Source organism: Limulus polyphemus, unplaced genomic scaffold (genome assembly GCF_000517525.1).
Source record: "Limulus polyphemus unplaced genomic scaffold, Limulus_polyphemus-2.1.2 Scaffold1206, whole genome shotgun sequence".
Lineage (NCBI taxonomy): Eukaryota > Metazoa > Arthropoda > Merostomata > Xiphosura > Limulidae > Limulus > Limulus polyphemus.
Genome location: NW_013666816.1, coordinates 294,928 through 303,408, shown reverse-complemented (window position 1 = coordinate 303,408; position 8,481 = coordinate 294,928). Strand labels below are relative to the sequence as shown.

Here is an 8,481-nt window from a genome sequence, read left to right as displayed (position 1 = left end):
TGAAGATCCTCTGTTCCTTTTGTCAAAGTGTACCCAGGCTGATTCTATTACTTTAGAACCATGCTTTAATGGAATAAAATTATCTTTTTTATACTGTTACTTTCACTCTAACATATTAAACGTTAGGCCTATCACCTTTGCAGTGCTTAATTTCACACAACTATATTCTTTTTTGCTATTATCTGTCTATTGTTGTCTGTCTACTGCTTCCCACTCATTTCATGCTATTTATATCTTTATTACATAATCATCTGGCAACTTTCTATATTCTTGACACCAATTAGTTATTAACAAAACCTTCTACAAGCATTTGCTTTTAACTCTTATTATAACAAAACTCAAAAATAGTAAAATATTCAATCACTAATATCCAAACCAAACAGTCTTTTATATCATGACAGTATGAAATGGCATAAAATTCTGAAGAATTTCAAATTACATTCATCCTGACTTCAAGCCTGAAACTTCAAACTTATGTACAATATAAAAAAAATTTTACAACTCAAAAATGACCCCAAGATGTAAGAAAGTTTCCATATAATTTTACTTTATGTACAATTTCTTTTTGATTGACTTGTAATTGTTTTGCCAACCATAATAACCAATTAAAAGGGATTAGACAGTAGGTGTTGGAGATAATTGATAAGAAACTGACAAATTTTTATACTTCAATTATCAACATTTCCATAAAGCAGTGTAATAAAGTATGCAAATAATTTTATGTTTTATAATTTGTTTCGCATATAAATTTTCTGAAAACCACAAAAAGTGTAACAACTTTCAGAAAATACTCAATTAGCATTTCTAAGTTTGTATAGTATACTTGGATCAAACTGATTTAACTATAGAATGATGGGATAGGTCTGCAGAATGATAAGAGATTACATTAGGATATTTATTATGGAATAATATTGAACCTGTGAGTCTGAGAAAGATGGAGAGTGGTCACAAAATAATGCACAAAATTAATAATATTAGATCACAAAGTATGTGTACTTGCTGTTATTAAACATGGGAGCATTACTTTTACTTGATCTTCGTACTACTCACTCCTTGATATCTTGTTCCAAATGTTTAAATCCACTGTTTTGTACTTACTCAAAATGTTATATTTACCCAGTGCAATTAGCCCTTATGATGTGACTAGTGATTCTCATTTAGCATAGTGAAGGCCATATCCTTGAAATACCACCTGAACTACTACCATTAAGGACATTATTGTTGACATTCTTTCACAATGTTCAGCATTACAGCAACACAAACAGTGGGCAGAATGGGTAATATCTTCCAGAGAATAACTTGGGAACAAAAGCAGCTAGAACAAGATGGATTTAAAAGCTTTCTAAACCATGTGTTGAACCTGCCCAAATACAGAATAAATTATTTCCTGCTCTGTCTATGACATTGAAATCACCAGTTACTTGTCTTTACACCATCAAGATAGACATAAATATCCTATTGACATCTTAAGGTGACCAGAGATACTGAGATGTAGTTGCTAAATAATCTTCTAAACTGTTGGTAATTACAGCAAATTTAATTTTTCACTTGGTATATTTGTATTGACTAAAGGTCATCTAGTTTATTGTGGTTTGAATTAATTTTTTTAAATCATCAATAATAAAATAACATGTTTATTACAATGAGCTGTATCAAAATTTTGATTGAAATGCAAGATTTCTCCATCAAATTTAACTTAAGGGTTTTTTTTAGGCTTACCTTAACTGCAAAAATAGGGGCCAGGACAATATATTGGGATAGAAGATAGAAAGAAAACTGTATTATACATATAGAAAAAGAGAATTTGATGAAATTGCTGCACTGTTTTTTGTTAGTGTTTTTATTGATTATGTTTAAGAGATTCCAAAACAGACCAATTCCTTTAAAGGAAGAGAAGGGAGTTCTCTCAAATAGTATGTAAATTAGAGTAGATGTTTTAGAAAATAAGCTTTAGAAACTTCACTACAATAAAGTTTCTGAAACTGTAAAGAAGTTTTGCAAGAAAGTAATGCATGATTTATCTAGTGTTTTCCATCAGTCTTTTAAACTAGGAAAATTCCTGATGATTGAAAAATACACATTGTGATTCCCATTTTAAAAAGAAAGGAAAGAGAAGGATTCAGGAAAACATTGCATTAGCTTATTAGTTTCACTTTTGTTAATATATGCACAGCAAGGAACCATTTTGTTTTTCAAAGCTTTCCATGCACACAAATACAATGTAAAAATTATACACAATCTTAATTTTTTCAGTAAAATCATCATTTCCTCTCTTACTCTTGTAGAATGTCAGTTACTACTGTTGAGAGCAACTTATTCCATAAGCTAATTAACTCGTTAGAAATATAAAACTGTCTTAAGTGGAGCTTGGTCTGTTTTTACAACATCTTAAATTTGTGTTCTCTCATCCTGTTGTTTTCAGAATTCAAGACAGAGAACTCTGAGTATATTATCCTATTAATTCCACAGAAATGTTAAGAGATCTTAAACTTCCTCTGTAAGATAACTCTTCCATTCTTAGAATAAAATAATATTTAGCTAGTAATTACCCTCCTCTGTAAGATAACTCTTCCATTCTTAGAATAAAATAATATTTAGCTAGTAATTACCCTCCTCTGTAAGATAACTCTTCCATTCTTAGAATAATATTTAGCTAGTAATTACCCTCCTCTGTAAGTCAATATCCTTTTTTAGATAAGAAGATCAAACTTTATTTGGTATTCCAAGTGAGGCCAAATTAGTGACTTGTATTGAGAGAGAATTTATCTTCTTGCTAGTAAATGGGTTCTAATTCTATGCTAAACATCTGACCTAATTTATGATAACCCGGAATTATTACTTTGCTTTAATACTATAATTAAAGGTTATTTGCCATTAAATAATTACCAATTAAACAAAGGAATTTTGTAGTAACACAACTTCCAATAAAGTATATTACCTCCTCTCACATAAAAAGCTATTACTGCTGTCTTCAATATGCCAAAAAAATTTTACACATTCTACAAGCCTTCTATCTCCTCTTCATTGGAATTAGCTGATTCCAGTGTGTCTTCCATGCAAATCATCATGTGTCAATCCTTCACCAATAGGAGTTAGACATACTCTAATGATGCATGTGACTCCCTCTATTCCACTGACAAAAAACTATCACTTCTCATTTGACAATGTTCATGTTCAGATGTTTTTTGCTTTGGTGATTTTTATATGCTTTGCTCTCATAAATTTACTAGTTTAAATCCAAGGTGGGATTACTTCCTTATTATTTATTTAGTTCTATTGAAGGCAGGTTTTATTTTGCTTTTTTTTTTCCCAGTCATTAATTTTTTCTTTTTCTCTCACATCCATTTCTTCAACATTTAAGTAATCTTTTGGAGTGAATTCTGAGGTGCATTTTACCACTTCAGGTATCATACCTCTGAGAGATTGATTGCTATATGGGTCAACTACCTTCTCTTAAACTTGCCCCACTTCCTCCTGAATATACCGAATGTGTGAAGATCTTGATCACCTTTTTCCACCACCAGAATTTGCCATGTCTTATTATGCCCAACATGCAGGATCTGCCAGGCCTAATACGGCATTTTTGGACATGATTTCTCAGGTAGATGATGTTTTATCCATTTACCCGATTTTCTGTGATCTCCATCCTTCTTTTTTGCATGATAGATCTTACTCTCCATATTTGGTTTCTCTTCCCTGCCCAAATATTAGGGTTCATGCTGAGCAATTAGCTGAAGTTCTAGCATGCCTTGTCCTCCATGGGCTACAGATCAGTTTCCATTGGCTTACCATCAGGCTGACTATCTGTTTCTTGGCTCTCAGCAGTTGGGGTCTATTTTACCTGTGTGTGTGGTGGGGGGGGGGGCGAATCCCAGATTTTCCTGTAGGTTTGACTCTTTTTCCAGTTTTCCTGCCTTTTTCTTATCCTCGCTTCCCTTTTATGGTATTTATCTATTATCCTTCTCCTTTTGAGGCAGTCTACTGTGATCCTGAGGATTTTTTGAGGGACAGCTTCTCCCTTATAACCTCTACATTGGCTTGTTTGTCTTCTTCAGCTCTTGCTTTACACATGTGATTTCTCTGTTGTTGGGATCTTCTAGGTCATGATGCGACCTTGTACCAGGTTCGTTTGCCACCCAATTATCTCAGGGATTTACGTGTAGCCCCTTTTCTTAGGCAGTATGTTTTCAACCAGCTAGCTGAAACTTTGGAATCACGTTTGGAGTCTGTGCATGAACACTCTACCCTTTCCTCTTTGGTAGCTTGTTTGTCACAGTCGAAAACACGACCGGCTTCTATTCTGGTTTCCTGTCCCAACATTTCTAAACCCTTACCTGTTCCTCCCTCCATTTTCTCATCTCGTCACTTTTTTTTTTATGTCGATGGACATGATGCCAACAGTATCGGTGACCACCCAAAGGGTTCCCTATCTGGTAGAAGCTTGATTGTGCAATTTTTTCCCCTTTGGTGATTTGCACCACAAATCAGTGGGTTCTTTGGTTTTATCAGAGCGACTTGTCCTCCAATTTCTTTCCCTCCATTCTTTGTCTCAAGTACCAATTTCCTTCCCAATGCGTTGGAATCCTATCGCCTGTCAGTATCTGTCAGAGTCAGTAAACGATCTTTTGTTCTAACAGGCCACCAAACCTGTTCACCATCTTTCCGTGGGCTTTTATTCCATGCTGTTTGTTGTCCCCAAGAAGACCAGGGACTGGTGGCCTGTAATAGATTTTTTCCACCTCAATCAATTTCTCTGTCTACCCCGTTTTACCATGGAATTGTTTTTTTTGGGGGTTTGAGGATAACCAAGATGGATGTTGCAAATGCTTACTTGCATATTCCGATCTCTCATCTGTTGCAACCATATCTTTGGTTTGTTTATCACGGGGTGGTTTATCAATTTTGCGCACTGCCATTTGAGCTTGCTTCGGCACTGTATGTTTTTGTTGGGTGGTCACAGAATTTGCTCGTCACCTATATGCTCTTAAATGGTACTTTCATCATTATATAGATGACTGGCTACTGTTAGCTTGTTCCAAACAGGAGTACACTGTCACACTCATCAGCTGCTCCTGGAGGCAGCTTGAATGGGCCGATTAATCAATTTGGACAAGTCATTCCTTGAACTTACCCAATATCTTGTTCATTTAGGTGTTTTTTTCAACACCCATCTCAGTCAAACCCAACCTTCTCCTTTTGACTTTGTTCTGTGGAGCTTTCAGTTATCCATGCTCTTACAGCTTGCAAGGTTCTATTGCTTTTGAGGATATGGTCTTCCATGGCAGCCCTTAACCCCTTTGATTGTGCTCCTATGTAGGCTCTTCACGACCGGTGGAATCTTGCACGCAATCTTTTACAGGCTATTATTATCCTTCTTTCTACCCATGTCGATGATCTGCAATGGTGGTTGACAAGACTCGCACATTGAAAAGTGTCCTGCTTCCTCCTCCTCGTACAGATTTCCACAGAAGAATCTCTTTAGGGATGGGGGTTGTGGGTCGATCGTCAAGAAGCATTGGGGTATTTGTCTGTGACCAAGAGGTCTTATCATATCAATACCCAGGAGCTTCTTGCTGTACATCAGGCTTTGTTTAATTTTCTTCATATTACCAGACATTGTCTGGTAATGATCCATTCTGACAATTCTTCAGTGTTTGCATATCTCAATCACCAAGGTGGCACCCATTCTCGATCCCTCTGTTTTCATACATTCAATCTTCTTTTTTGGGGCCCACATGCACAATATTTCTATCATTGCATGTCATGTTATGGGTGCTTTCAATCTTGTTTTGGATCAGCTTTTCCATCCAGACAATATCTATCCAATGGAGTTGTCTCTCAGTCCTCTTGTTTTCCAGTGGCTTTGCCTTCAGTATGATATTCCTCACATAGATGCATTTGCCATGTCCCTCAACCACAAAGTACCTTTGTTTTGGTCTCTGGCTCCTCTTGCTCTGGCTGTCAATGCATTCAACCAGGATTGGTCCAACAAATACCTGTATGTTTATCCTTCAATATGTCTTCTTCACCAGATGATATCTATCATTTATACCACTCTGTGTCAAGTCCTTCTGATTGCTCCTTACTGGCGGCTCAGCCGTGGTTTCTGTGGCTTCTCCAGCTCCAACTTACCTCTCCATTACGTCTTCCTCTGCCTCCCTCCCTTCTTCATCAATCTTGGTCACAGGTGCTTCATCTAGCCCTTCATGTCTTCTGTCTTCATGCCTGGTTTTTATCCAGTCCTTGGCAAGGAGATCTGGCTTCTCTCAATGAGTAGCTTCCTTTCTAGCTTGTTCTATTCACCCTTCCTCTATGGAAGTTTATCAATGAAATGGAATGTTTCCCAGGGTTGTTTTATGGGACACGGGTTTTCTGCTGTATGACCCACTGTTTCTCATATTGTATAATTTCTTAGTTGGCTTTTCAATCAGGGGTCTTTTGTCTCCTTGATTTTGGGTTATTGGGAAGCTTTGTCCCACACCTTTCAATTTTCCCTTTCCTGTTGTTGTGTTCCTTCCAGATTCGTTGTTTACTGTGGTGGTCTACCCTTCCAGATTGGGGTGTTAATGTGGTCCTTCACTGCTTCACATTAACTCCATTCGAACCACTTTCCATGTGCTCCTTGTTTCATCTTTCCCTTAAAACCTATTTCCTTCTCTTTTTTTGCCTGTGGACATTGTAGGTCTGATTTGTTTGCCATCGATGTTTCATGTACTCTTTACCATCCTTAATATATTCTCCTTTATCCAGATCATTCGTTCCTCCACAAACCTTTGTCAGCTAAGAAGGGTAACTCCTTCTTTTCGCTGATATCCCTTCCTTCCATTTTCCACTTTTATCGTAGGCCTAATCCGGATAAACTTTTATGTCCTGTACATGCTCTTTACTGTTATCTCACTTGCATGGTTTCCTTCCGTGGTAACTGTTCATACCTCTTCATTCCTTGGCAACCTTCCTTTGTTCATGATCTTTTTCCTTCCACCCTCACCAATTGGGTTTGGTTTTTGAATTAAATTGGCTTATTTCTCTTTATTGTCTTCCTCTTGTACTTTGTTCCATGTGTCTTCTCATCAAATTCGATGCTTTACCTTTTACTGGCATTTCATCTTCATCATCCACTGGAAAAAATTCTTCAATTGGGCATGTGGACTACTACTAAAATGTCCATCTCTCATTATGCATATTGGATCACAGTTTCTTCCTATTTGAACCATCGTCTTCCACCTGTCTCCATTCTTCAGACTTCAGTAAGAATTTGACTGGGTAAGTTCTCTTTTATTATTATTTATTTGTTTTCAGGGGCCTTATTTCCTTTTTTATTGTAATTATTCATTGTTTGGATCCCACACTCTGGTGGGTGGTGTCTGACCAGGTATTCTTTAACCTTTCAACTCCACACTGTTCAGCTGTATTGACTTGCATACTATATTCCATACCCATGCAACGCACACTGTAGAGATGGGGTGTTTCACAAGATCACTTGATTGTTATCATCATGATAGATTTGCTTCATAAATATGCCTGTTCTGGACTGCACTACCCATGGACTATATGGGTAAAGCAGAAGGGATAGCTGCCCATCCTTAGTATGTCTTGTACTGAATAAATCAGTATCGTCACCCATTGCACTGTCTCGGGTTTTGACATTCCCTTGACTCTCCACCGCGTTTCACTCCCCTTTTCTCCTAGAGGAGTTTGGGAGTCCTTACCACTTTCTAGTTCCAGCCACTGGGGGTGGTGGACCATGAAGGCATCCTCCTGAATGAGTTAATAAAATACAAACACAATAGAGAAATGATAAAAAAAACATTCAGTTGAGAGTAGGGTGTTGGTGTTCAGCTGGTGTAGATGACATGATATCCTCCAATATGAAACATAAACACAAAAGGGAGTGAGACATTAAAATTGCAGTTCACTCATTGGATTGGGATCCCTCATCCCACCCCCACATGGATGTCGGTTCTCATTGGCCAGGTTTTGGACTTAAAGGAGAACCAATCCATATAAGTCCTCACATATGTATTACAGATGTCTATATTCCTCCCTGATTTCTACTCCCACAGTGTTTTGGGTCATGGTGGAGGTAATTGAGGATTATTATATTTCTTTCCCTTCTGCTATCCCTAATTGTTTGTTTTTTTTCCGAGGATGTTACTGCGCTTAGGGTGGTTCTGATCAGTTTCCCTTTTGAGGTTGCAGGCTTACATTATGTAGACATATTTTTGATACCGGATGTTGGGTTCCCAGATGGATCTATCAGTGTCTCATATTCATGAGTCAGGGGTTCTAGATTCCCTCTGGTCTCTTGAACATGAGGTGCAGACGGTACAATGCTCTTTTCTACCTCTGCCAGATTGCTGGGTTTTGGATTGTAGTTGATTTGCTTCTGGTATGATCCTGTTTCCTACCCCCACATGGATGTCGGTACCCAGTGGCTATGTTTTGGATTGTAGTTGACTTATTGAAGTTATGATCCTCATC

At 37.4% G+C, this 8,481-nt stretch overlaps 1 protein-coding gene across 5 annotated transcripts in view; it reads left to right on the top strand.

Moving 5' to 3' along the window:
• Positions 1–8,481, top strand: part of LOC106462609 (uncharacterized HIT-like protein Synpcc7942_1390) — a 43,764-nt gene that overhangs the window by 11,741 nt on the left and 23,542 nt on the right. The window contains exon 1 of one of the 5 annotated variants that reach the window (XM_022389926.1): positions 5,180–7,263. The exons of the other annotated variants lie outside the window; for them this stretch is intronic. The gene's annotated coding sequence lies outside the window, so the exon portion shown is untranslated. Of the gene's footprint in view, positions 1–5,179; positions 7,264–8,481 lie in introns of those variants that run through there. 5 annotated transcript variants of the gene reach the window in all.